This window comes from Gossypium arboreum, chromosome 2 (assembly GCF_025698485.1).
Source record: "Gossypium arboreum isolate Shixiya-1 chromosome 2, ASM2569848v2, whole genome shotgun sequence".
NCBI lineage: Eukaryota > Viridiplantae > Streptophyta > Magnoliopsida > Malvales > Malvaceae > Gossypium > Gossypium arboreum.
The window spans coordinates 76915546-76928096 of record NC_069071.1 but is presented as its reverse complement, the minus strand read 5'-3'; the positions used below and the strand labels follow the sequence as shown (position 1 = coordinate 76928096).

General features: G+C 36.0%; 1 non-coding gene across 1 annotated transcript; it reads left to right on the top strand.

Moving 5' to 3' along the window:
• Positions 1-11489: 11489 nt before the first annotated feature.
• LOC128289711 (small nucleolar RNA R71) lies at positions 11490-11596 on the top strand. The gene has a single exon (XR_008279356.1). It is a non-coding gene; the product is annotated as a small nucleolar RNA R71 (small nucleolar RNA).
• The last annotated feature ends 955 nt before the right edge of the window (positions 11597-12551 follow it).

The window sequence follows — 12551 nt, the reverse complement described above, 5'->3', positions numbered from 1 at the left end:
TGCCGAAAGCAACTTTCTACACATTTCACTATTTCTTTTACATTCAACAAATGTCATCACTCCATACACATACATTTCATTTATATATATATATCATCCCATTAAGCACAATTGCATAGATTTTTACAATCATTTAAGAAATATCAAATATATGCTTAATGACTTACCTTATATTGGATGAAACGATTTCCAATCGACTACTCGATTATCTTTGTTTTGCCTTTGTTTGATTCTCCCCTTTTGATGTCTTGATTTCCTAGTATAAATACATTTAGTAGTTAAAATTCTTGCTGGATACTTATGTGTATAATTTAATGGTTTTCACTCCATTCACAACTATCCTTGTTCAAAATATCAAAACCTTAGCCAACATTCAATTAATGCATCAAGGCGAATGTATTATCACTATTAAGGTAATCTAGTCTCAAGTATTTTCAATTCTAATGTACAACATCTCAAATTCCCATGACCGATCACACCTATTCTTACTTTTCAATATTCAAAATATTCAAAATCACATCTTAAACACAATAGTCATGGACAATGCCGAATCCTCAAGTGTTTGAACATAAATTATTTTACTAATATAAACATTCACGAATCATATTCATAGGAAGACCAATTTCTTTCCATAGCACATTCATCATCCATACTTAGATGAAACAACCAAAATCCCTTCCTTTATACCCTAGCCGAATGCTCCAATCATCCATACAAATTACAAATTTTGCATGGCTAAGTAGAAGCCATTTAACATGCAAGAAAAATAATCATAGGAGAAGAATTTATCATTCTAAGTAAGCTCCTATCTCCAACACTTAATCATTTGGCATTTTGCCTAGACACACACAAGAAATCTCAACTTCCTTGACCTTACCAAGAGTGCATCCACCATTCAACTTAGCATATTACAAAACCAAATCAACAAATTCAATGCTTACCTCCTAGTAGCCAAGATGCTTGCGAATTGACCTAGGTAATCTTCCTTCCTTTCATTTTTTTTCTCAAGAACAACCAAAAGAATGAACAATGAATGAACAAAACCTTTTTTTCTTTTCTTTCTCTCTAGCTACGGCACAATGGGGGCATCCATGCTCATTTTTTTCATTTCTTTAATGCTAGTTTTTATTTTATGGCTTCTTACATACACCACTAGCAAAACATGTTGGAAACATGTTTCCTTTATATAATCTTGTCATGGCCGCCACTCACCTTAGGAAAGGGGTTATTTGACATGCAAGGACAACCATTTTCCCACATGTATTAGTAGGCCACCTTACATTTGCCTAGCACATTTTTAAATTTTCTCACATAAGTCCTATTTGATAAAATTCACTTACGATTAACAAAATCCAAACATTCAATTTTTCACACATTCATATTCACATATTCTAGACAATAAATATTACGTTAGAACATTTCGGTGACTCGGTTTAGCGGTCCCGAAACCACTTCCCGACTAGGGTCAATTTTTGGGCTGTCACAACTTTGGCTTTTAAAATTTAATGATAATTTGTTCATTTAACTATTTGAGCATTCAGTCAAGGTAACCTTTATGTATGAAAAAGATATTTTGCTCATATATATGTATTTGTATTCAGCATATAATCTAAATATGTATGTGATTATTATCCTTTGACTTATGAATTTACGTATATACATGTATATGTATACAAGTTACGATAAAGAGATTTTGGCTAGAAAATTTAATGATAGTTGGTTTAGATGTATAAATGCTCATTCGGCCATAAATAATCTAGATGTGAAATTACATATAAAATACATGAGATTGTAAGCTTAAGATTTAAAGTAACTATGACAGTATAATTTGGTTTAGCATAAATGATTTGATTATGTCAATTAGTCATTTATTTGTTTATGACTTACTAAGCTGTGAAAGCTTACTCTGTATGTATATTCTTATTATCTCTGTTTTATGGATTTTGGACTCAAGCTAAAAGCTCGGGAAATCATCAAAGAAGCTTATCACACTATCGACTGTCTTCGGTATGTATAAGCTGAATATTCAGACCTATGGCATGTATAGGTTGGATTACGTTTTGAAATGTTGGATTTTGGTTGTGTGTAATCTAAGCCATGCAAAAGTGGCTAATCTTTTATGTTTGAATTTGGTTATGCTAAGCATGGTTTATGTTCATTTTAGTCTTGAGGTTATGTGCTATGAATGTATAATATTTGTGTTAGGTACTATATGCTTTAAAAATGGTTGATGACTTAAGATGTGCATGTGAATGGTTCGGCTAAAGTTATTCATAGATAGAAGTATATGTGATATGTGATTGAAGTTGCTTGATGATTTGGATGGGGTTTGAAAGAGTCAGACATGATATACATATGGTATGAATCATGTTGATGTGTCACTCTTAGTTAAAATGATTTGGATATGACTTATGATGATAATAGTAGTTAAATTTGGTTGAAAAGTATATTCGGTGTGATGCTAGATTTATGTATTGAATAAATTGATTGATGATTTGGCTTTTCATTTATATATCTAAGTAGTTGATGTATCTATGATGGTACAAATAAATATACCTGTTCGTAAGTATATTAGTTGATTCGGCTATGGTATATATATAAATATGTGTGAAGTTGGTTGATATGCTTTGTTAAAATGAGACAATGAATACGATTGATTATAATGCCCAGGACTATGTATGTAATTGACCTTGGTTTGGACTTATATAGAAGGTATGTCCAATATATTTAATGTTTAAATGTCCAAATTGGTGGTAAAAAGACTAGTTGTATATATACATTTTGGCATGTAAAATGAGTGCAATTCAAGTCGCTACTGTGTTATAAAATGGTTAACTATAAATAAATAATTAAGTATACTTTTAGTATGTGAACTAAGCTTGATTAGCATCATTATTGATGTTCGCAATAATTCCATTTCATTATGATTAAAATGTGTATAAATTTTATTTATTAATTGAAATTTATTTGACCATTCATGGATTATTAATGCAGTATAAGTTAATTTCTAAAATGCCTTGTGTAAGATTTTATTTGATTTAATTTATACATATATAAAAATATGACTTAAAATGATTGATGTTTATTAGATATTCATATATCATTACAATGTTCATTATCTGATTTGTATTTTTTATGTATTATATATTAATAATTTCATGATTAACAATTAATTAGACATTGTTTACATATATGAATATGACTTGTGTGAATGTTCAGAGTTGTGTTTTTGTTCAGTAATACCTCAGGACCCTATTCTGGCGACGAATACGGGTTAGGGGTATTACACACGAACTGTCTGAGATGGGATAAATGATACCCGTATCTAACCACTTGATAATCTCCTTTTTCACTACGTCCTTCATGATGGGGTTTAGTCTTCGTTGTCCATCAACCGTCCCTTTTTTGCCATCTTCCAAGATAATCTTGTGCATGCATACAGATGGACTAATACCGCGGATATTGGCTATGGTCCATCCGATAGCCTTCTTGAATTGCTTCAACACCAAGATGAATTTCTCTACTTGCTCAGTAGTTAACTCTGCTGAAACAATCACAGGCGGAGTAGAAGAGTTACCTAAATAAACATATTTCAAATGTGAGGGAAGTACCTTCAGTTCTAATTTAGGTGGCTCTTCGATTGATGCTTTTGGTTAGGCATAATCCCTTTTCTCTAACTCCAAAGATTTAAAGCGGGGTTGCGATTTAAATCCCTTTTGATTAGCTTATAAGAAAGCTAAGTATTCATCCCCCTCTTCATCATTTGGAGGATCTGATGTCAAAATTTGTTCTAACGAATCATCAACATAGTTGAGCTCTTTTTCCACTAGTAAATCCTTTAAATCGGATACTGCAGAACAATCATCAATTGTATCAGGAAATTGCATAGACTTAAAAATGTTAAGTGTTACCTGATCAACCTGAACATGCATAGTAAGCTCACCCTTCTGCACATCAATAAGGATCCTTCCGGTTGCTAAGAACAATCTTCCTAGGATAATCAACACTTCTTTGTCTGCTTCAAAGTCTAGGATAACAAAATCAGCAGGGAAGATAAATTTATCTACTCGTACCAATACGTCCTCGATTTTTCCTTCTTGATGTGCTAAAGATTGATCTGCTAGTTGAAGTGTAACCGTAATAGGTCTAACTTCACCTATCCCCAACTTTCTAAATATTGACATAGGCATCAAGTTTATACTTGCACCCAAGTCACATAGTGCCTTACCACAATACATTGCTCCAATGTTGCAAGGTATGGTAAAACATCCAGGATCCTTCAATTTTGGGGGTAGTTTGTCTTGAAGATATGCGCTGCATTCCTTTGTCAGAGCTACCGTCTCAAATTCTCCAAGTCTTCATTTTTTGGACAGGATATCCTTCATGAATTTGACGTAGTTCGGCATTTGTTCAAGTGCTTCAACCAACGGGATGTTGATGTGATGTTGCTTGAGTACGTCTAGGAATTTCTTGAATTGAATTTCCTGCTTCTGAAGCCTTTGAGGGTAGGGTAGTGGAGGTTTCTTTACTGGAACTGGTTGATTCATTTTCTGTGGCAATTTTGCATCTAACGAGTTGTTAGTTGATCAGAATTAGCTGGTTCTGGAATTACCTCGTCGGGTTTTGCAAATTCTAGTTCTTGTGAAACTGGAATTTCAACACTCGGTTGAACTTCCTCTGAGTCTTGAGCATCAGCTGGCTCCTTTTCGGCTTCGATAGTGTTGGGCTCTACTGTCTCCTCAATGTTAATGCTTTGCAATGTTCCTTCCCCGGATTTCTTGGATTCTCTGTATCACTAGGTAAAGCTCCTTGTGGTCAGTTTCTAAGTTCAATTACAAGCTGGCCCATTTGGTTTTTCAGATTCTTCAATGTAGCTGCTTGGCTTTGAATTAAGTCATCATTTTTCACCATGTATGCCTTCAGCAGGTTTTCCAAGCTATTGGATGTTTTAGCTTGAACTAGGTTCTGAACTTTTGGGAAAAAACTAGGCGGTTGAGTCAGTCTAGATTGGGCATAGTTGTTACTGGTTCCAGCCCGTTAGTTACTCCAGGAAAAATTCGTGTGGTTTCGCCACGATGGGTTATAGTGTAACACCCCAAACCCGAGACCATCGCCGGTGTCGGACCCGAGGGTTAACAAACCAAGTTCACATGTTTTTGCCCACCAATTTGACATTTCCAGTCAGGCTGGAAAACTGCGTCACTGTCGCCTTAAAAATCATATCTCGAGTTTCAAAACTCGGAAACTGGTTTCGTAAATTTTCCTGAATTTAGACTCATATATACATCCATGGATTTATTTCTAGGATTTTGGTCGGGCCAATTGGTACAGTTTATTAGTTAAAGTTACCCAAGTTACAGGGATCGACTGCTCTGACCTTCGCGCGGTATAACTTGAATATCTCTCTGCACAGGGCTTTAATGCTGGTGTCGTTTGTTTCTAATGAAACTAGACTCAAAATGGAATCTGTACATATAAGGTATATCTCCTAATTCTTTTTGGATAATTTATAGTGAATTTTAAAGTTGCGACAGGGAACCCAGAAACCATTCTGGCCCTGTCTCACAATAGCTTTAATATCTCTTAACCTGTAACTCCTATGACCATTTCGTTTCTTCCATATGAAAATAGACTCATCAAGGTTCATTTACATAGCTTATTCACTATTTGATTCCATTCCTATGAATTATGGTGATTTTTCACATTCACGCCACTGCAGCTGGCAGCATCTGTTTTAAGGTAGGACTTACCTATTTGGTAGTCTCCATGATTCAACTAATCTTGCCATACATAGGTTCATATATGATCATTTTAACCATGCCAATGGCTGATCATATGACCAACATTCCCATTTCAAACCATAGCCACATCATGACCCCAAATATATATACATACAACCCACAATAAGTCTAAGTTCATGCTCCCTTTTGAGCCATTTTCGCATGGCCATACATACTTACATTACAACGTATTTAACAAACAAGAGGTAGTCCTATACATGCCATCTCAAGTTCAACCAAAATTTATACCAAAATGGAGGCTTGATAGTGTGGATGACTTCGACTTCAACGATCCCAAATCCAATTGCTTGAGCGAAATCAAAAAAAAAAGCGAGAGCCAAAGCAGCGGGTAAGCATTTTTATGCTTAGTAAGTCTCAAGGAATATAATCAACTCTAATTACAGCAATACATTCACATAGCCAAATGCATCATTTCATTAATACACATTCTTACTTCACACTTCATCATTATATGATTTCACAAAATATCAATCAATTCAATAACTGAAATTCATTAGTCGATTGAGCGAATGTTGCTCAAACATGTCGACTTTCAATGCACATATAACGTACCTTATCCTTTGGGCTTTTCGAGTGTACTAATTGAATTCATTACAGCAACCAACACTCACCTCCAGCCCAAGATTCTTGAATATAACCGGATATAATCACGTGCACAAATGCCTTGGTCTTAGCCGGATAGAATATCTCGCACGAATGCCTTGGTCTTAGCCGGATGTAGCCACTAGCACAATTGCCTTGGTCTTAACCGGATATAATTTCCAGCATAATTGTCTTGAGTTTAGCCGGATATCATTCAATTTCCATGAACACATACATCAATTATCATTGGACATACATAATTCATTTTCGTTACTAAGGCTCAAACGCAATTATAGTCACAAGCATATTCGCCTTGGGACTTAGCCGGGTAGAATTCAAATACTCATGCATACATAATCAATAATCAATACACATCCATACTTTATTTCATACAATTCAAGTAAGGTCACTTCTTGAGGACTTACCTCGGATGTTGTCGAACGGCTTTTTCGGCTATTCGATCACTTTCTCCTTCCCCTTGTCCAATTGTGGCCCTCTAAGCTCTTGAGCTTACTCTTGATGCAAATTTAGCCAAATCACCTTCTAGATCTCTTCTAACAAAGGAAATGAAGCAAAATCCTTCTTCCTCTTAGTATTTTTTGGCCAAAAGGAGAGAGCAAGCATGAGCAAATTTTTGTTTTGTTTGTTTTTTTCTTTCTTCTTGGTTGCACGGCAATGGAGTATGCTACTCTCTCACACACATTTTTTTCATTCTTTTCTTACCCATGCCTATTTGTTTACTATTTCTCCCTAATGCCCAACAAAACATGTTTCATGACATGTTTAACCCATATCTCTTTGTCATGGCGGCCATCACTTGTAAAAGGGGAATTTGACATGCAAGTCCATTATTTTGCATGCATGCTTTAATTAGTCATCACCCCTTTCCCTATCGTATTTTCAAAGTTCACTACTAAGTCCTTTTTAGTGGAATTCACCTTTATAACACTAAATCAATCATCAAAAAATGTCATACATGAATACTCACATATTATAGGCATCGAAATAAATTTTAAATTATTGTTATGCCTCGGTTTTGTGGTCCCGAAACCACATTCCGGCTAGGGTCTATTTTGGGCTGTCACATATAGAAGTTGGATTGCAGTCCTTGCCTTCCTCGATTTTGGTTCTGGTTACCCATATAATATACAGATTCGGGGTTTGATGGACATTCTTCGAACAAATGTCCTTCCCCACAATAAACACGGGCTATACTCTTAAATTGGTGAGGTGGTTGGGCTGCAAAAATGTTAGACCCATTAGTGGTAAGATTCTTAAGCATTGAGGATATTGAAGATACTTGAGATGCAAGTGAAGTGAGAGTGTCCACTTCATGTATTCCAGCAACTCATCTTCCTGACACGGCTCGATTGGTTGGCCATTGATAATTGTTACTGGTGATCCTCTCGATGATTTCATAAGCCTCATTATATGTAACACCCCGAATTTGGGCCTAGAAGTATTGGGCCTTGAGTGCGGGTCCGTAAAGGAGGTTGTATATAGGTATTTAATTGTGCAATGAAATAACACAATTAAATGTCTGCTTTGGTGGTTAATGGCCCTGAGAAGTGTTAGAGAAATCTTGGGTTCAAACTTGGGCTTTAGCAAAAATTTTGGTATTAAGTGAAAAAAAAAACCTGGATGCTTGGATGAGGGTTTTTAAATTATTTTGTTAAATAAATGACACAAGGAAGCTTGTAGTCTAGTGGTTGTGGCGTCATTAAGGTTGTATGGGAGCCTGGGTTCAAGCCTTGGCTCTTGCAATTTATTTTGGTTTTTTTTTTTAAGGGAACCTGGACTTTGGCCTTTAGACCTTATAATTAATTGGGGATAAAATATGACACAAAAAGCCTTGTGGCTTAGTGGCAAGTAGCGTGTGGAGCATTTAAGGGAGGCATGGGTTCGAATCCCATGGCAAGCAAGGAGCATTTATTTTGATAACAGGGGCCGGCAAGAGTTGGTGTTGAATTTAAACTCTGATGTTGGAGGGATCCCACATCGGGAAGCTAACATAAGAGTGGTTGCGAAGCTGGCTTTAAATAGAGGGAACCATGAGGAGAGTAAAGGTACCTTTTCTTGGCTGATCCCTTTCGCTGTATGGCGTGCTCGTTTGGGTTGGGTGTCGACTAAGAGTGCTTCGAGCATGGATTAACTCCAGTCTCCTATCAGGTGTGTATTTTCTCGCTACTCTAGCTGTAGGATGGCTACTTCGGGCCGCGATGGACCGAAAGGGGTCATGTGTGCCTAATGGGCCAACGGGCCCAATTGGATAAGTTGTTTGATTGTGTGGTAAATATTGGACTAGGCTAGGTGAATCTCATATTTGTGGCTAGATTTGGGCTAAAATGGCCACACGAGTGTGTGGGCTCATTTGGGCCGAGAATAGGCTTTAGGCCCATTTGTATTGTTATCCCTGTTTAGAATACTTTAGTTTACCAAATTACTAAAATGCCCTCGATTTGTAGAATTACCATTTTACCCTCGATTTATAGAATTATCGTTTCACCCTCGATTTACAAAATTACCATTTTACCCTCGATTTATAGAATTACCATTTTACCCTCAATTTACAAGATTATCGTTTTACCCTCGATTGTGAAATTACTGAAATACCCCTGTAGGATAGAATTACCAAAATACCCCTAGTTTGTAAAATTACCAAAATACCCCTAGTTTGTAAAATTACCGAAATACCACTGGTTTGTGAAATTACCGAAATACCCTCAATTTGTAAAATTACCAAAATACCCCTAATTGACAAAATTATAGAAATACCCTTGACTTTCTAAAAATTATAGAAATACCATTGGTTTACAAAATTACTGAAATACCCTTGGTTTGTAGATTTACCAAAACACCCTTGTAGGATGAAATGACTAAAATACCCCTAATAGGTAAAAAGACCGTAAAGCCCCTTTAGGGTAAAGTGACTGTAATACCCTTGTATGGTAAAATGACGAATACGCCCTTATGTTCCATATGATTGATGTGCTTAGGATTTACATATATTGATATTGGATTAGTTAAGTTTGAGTGACAGGTGGTGGTTATCGTAGGTGATTGATTATGGAAACGTTTCAACTTCAACCCATAACAAGTGTGTACTAACCCTCGTAGTAGCTTAGATTAATATCTGCTGAGAAGCCAAAATGCTAAAATACCAGCATTTCAGGAACTTGTAATGTTGCGTGTGGGTATAGATATGATAAATACAATAAGATCGGTGTTTGGATCGATGGAACGGGTAAGAACTCAATTTTGTGCACGATGGTAAGTTGGGCCTCAATGGGTAAGAATTGGGCCAAATGGGCTTTTGGGCCTATTTGGGTAAAATTGATAGAAAATGGAATTTGGAAAAGTTTCATGTTAACACGGTTAGTATTGTTGTAAAATTTGGGTTAAGCAGGCTTAGTAGGCTAAATCAGCATTCGTAGGGCCCATTAGGGGTTTTGGGCCCAAAAGCTTGAATTTGATAAGTGGGTTAAAGATCATTGTTTAAACACTCAGAAATATTGACAATTGTAATGAACATGGAAAACCCTGATTTTTGGTAAAATTATGAAAATACCCTTATAATATGAAAATGACTGTTTTGCCCTTGTGGGCAAGTGGTGACTTAATTTGTGGTTGTTGTGGTTTGATTGTGAATATATGTTGGTGATATGAATGACTTGACTGTGATTTTTTTATTCAAATATGGGCATGACATTCTACATACATGACATATTGCATGGGATATGGGTTATATTAATGGAGGAAGTGCTAAAAGGGCTCTACCCCAGTTTACCAAAAAGGGCTTTGCCCCAGTTTATTAGAAAGGGCTTTGCCCCAGTTATTAAAAGAGGCTAGGCCTCTAGTTATATGATAGAGTAGCTATGCTGCCAGTGGAGAGTTTGGTTGGGTGGGTTGAGTTATTCCCTACATGGAGAGCTTGGTTGGTACGGGTGGAGAGTAGCGGATGGTGGGTCGAGTAGTCTCCCCAAATGGGCTTGCATACATTCATTGACATTACATGTGATATTGAAATGGGCTTGCACACATCCATTGACATTATATGTGATATTAAAATTGGCTTGCATACATCCATTGACATTACATATGATATTGAAATGGGCCTAAGGGCCATACCGTTTCTGATAAAGGCTTGACCCGATATGATTTATGAAAAGACTTGACCCGATGATATGATTTATGAAAAGGCTTGACCCGGTGATATGATTTATGAAAAGGCTTGACCCGATGATATGATTTATGGAAAGGCTTCAGCCCAGTATATGTCAAGACTAAATAGGGCTTTGGCCTAGATTGTACTGATACCGTGTTATTTACTATTTGTTTGTTATTGGGGTTACACACTGAGTTTTCGTAAACTCACCCCATTTCTAACTGTGCAGATAATCCCTAAGCTTAGATGGTTTGGAGCTGCGAGGGACTCGGAGATGGCCACACTACTATTTCTGTTTCTTTTAATTGCAATAAGTAGCCGATTTATTTCTTTATAGGTTTTATCTTATTAATATTATTATTTGGTTTTGGTTTGTAATAAGGCCATTTTAATTATTTTTCTGGGATTATTTCATCTTATACCCAATATTTTTCTGATAACAATATGAGTTAGACTTAGGGCGCGTTTCCAAAATGATAATTATTTTCAAAATAACGCAACAATACATATAATCAGTTTATCAAAAATATCTACTTAAATGAACTCCAACTTATTTTTCTCAAAACCTAACCTAGCACCGAAGTGTGACAATGGTTGTGGGCATGTCTAGGATTGGATCCAATCAAGAGCTTGGTACTTAAGCAGCCTTCTAGGCTCACCTCCTCTATTTCGGATACCTACCTAGTGCACAGCTTCCATTCACTTTATTAACTTAGCAAAGACTATCTTTTAAAACACTAAGAAAGATGTTGAAAGAGGCATGGGTTTTTCTTAAAAACTTCAATGTGACACGTCAGATCCGGCCATAATGTCTGGACTGGGTTTGGGGTGTTACATTATAAGACGTAGAAAGGAGAGCACCGTTAGCAAAAGCGTCCACTACCATCCTCGTGTGAGCATTGAGACCATTATAAAATGTCTCAAGTTGGATGCAATGTGGGATTTTGTGATGAGGGCATTTTCGTAATAGTTCTTTGTATTGTTCCCATGCCTCATACAAGGACTCATCATCCATTTTTTGGAAGGCAGTGATCTCGTTCCTCAACTTAGCATTCTTGCTAGGCAGGAAATACTTCATGAGAAATCTTTCAGCTAACTCTTACCATGTAGAAATTGAGTTTGGTGGCAATGAATTCAACTAGGCTCAAGCTCTTTCCCTTAGCGAATATGGGAATAGCTTCAATCATAATGCATCTTCGGGTACTCCAACTAATTTTACAGGGTCACTCACCTCCATAAATAGTCTTAGGTGAAGATGTAACATCCCGAAAAATGGCCTAAACAGAATGTTGGTTATGAAACCATGAATTCGAGGTCAAAAAAATTTTATTCCGATTAAGTTTTAAGGTTTATTCATTGATCGAATAATTGTGTGAAAATTTCGTGAAGAAATTTTATGTATAAGTGCCTAATTTGATAATTAGGACTAAATTGTAAAATTAGCAAAATGTGTCTTCTAGATAATAAAAGGGATTTAATTGAAATGGGTTTTAAAGTGGAGGTCCTTATTTAGTAATTAGACCATTATATTTAAGTTTGGACAAAAATGGGCAAGAATAGGACAAATTTGAATGAAAAGCCTTTAAAGGCATTTTGGTCATTTAGTAATTAAAAGAATTAAAAAGGGAAAATAAAGCCAAAATTGGTCCATGTTCTTCATGGAGGCCGAATATAGCATGGGGGAAGCCATGGTTAGGGTTTCCAAGCTTTCCAAGCTCAATAGTAAGTCCGTTCTAGCCTCGTTTTTAATGTTCTTTACGTTTTTAGAGTCCCAGTAACTTGATTTAGCTTATTCTAGCAGTAATTCATGCTAGGGTTCATATTTGGAAAAATACCAATAGGTTAAATGTGTTTATTTTGATGTTTTATGGTAGAATATAAAGCTTGAAATTATGTTAAACAACTTTTGCTAAGCGATTTTAACTGAAAACGAGTAAAACGACATAATCGGTAAAAATATCTAATGTTCATAAATACATGATAGAGTGTGAATTTGATGTTTC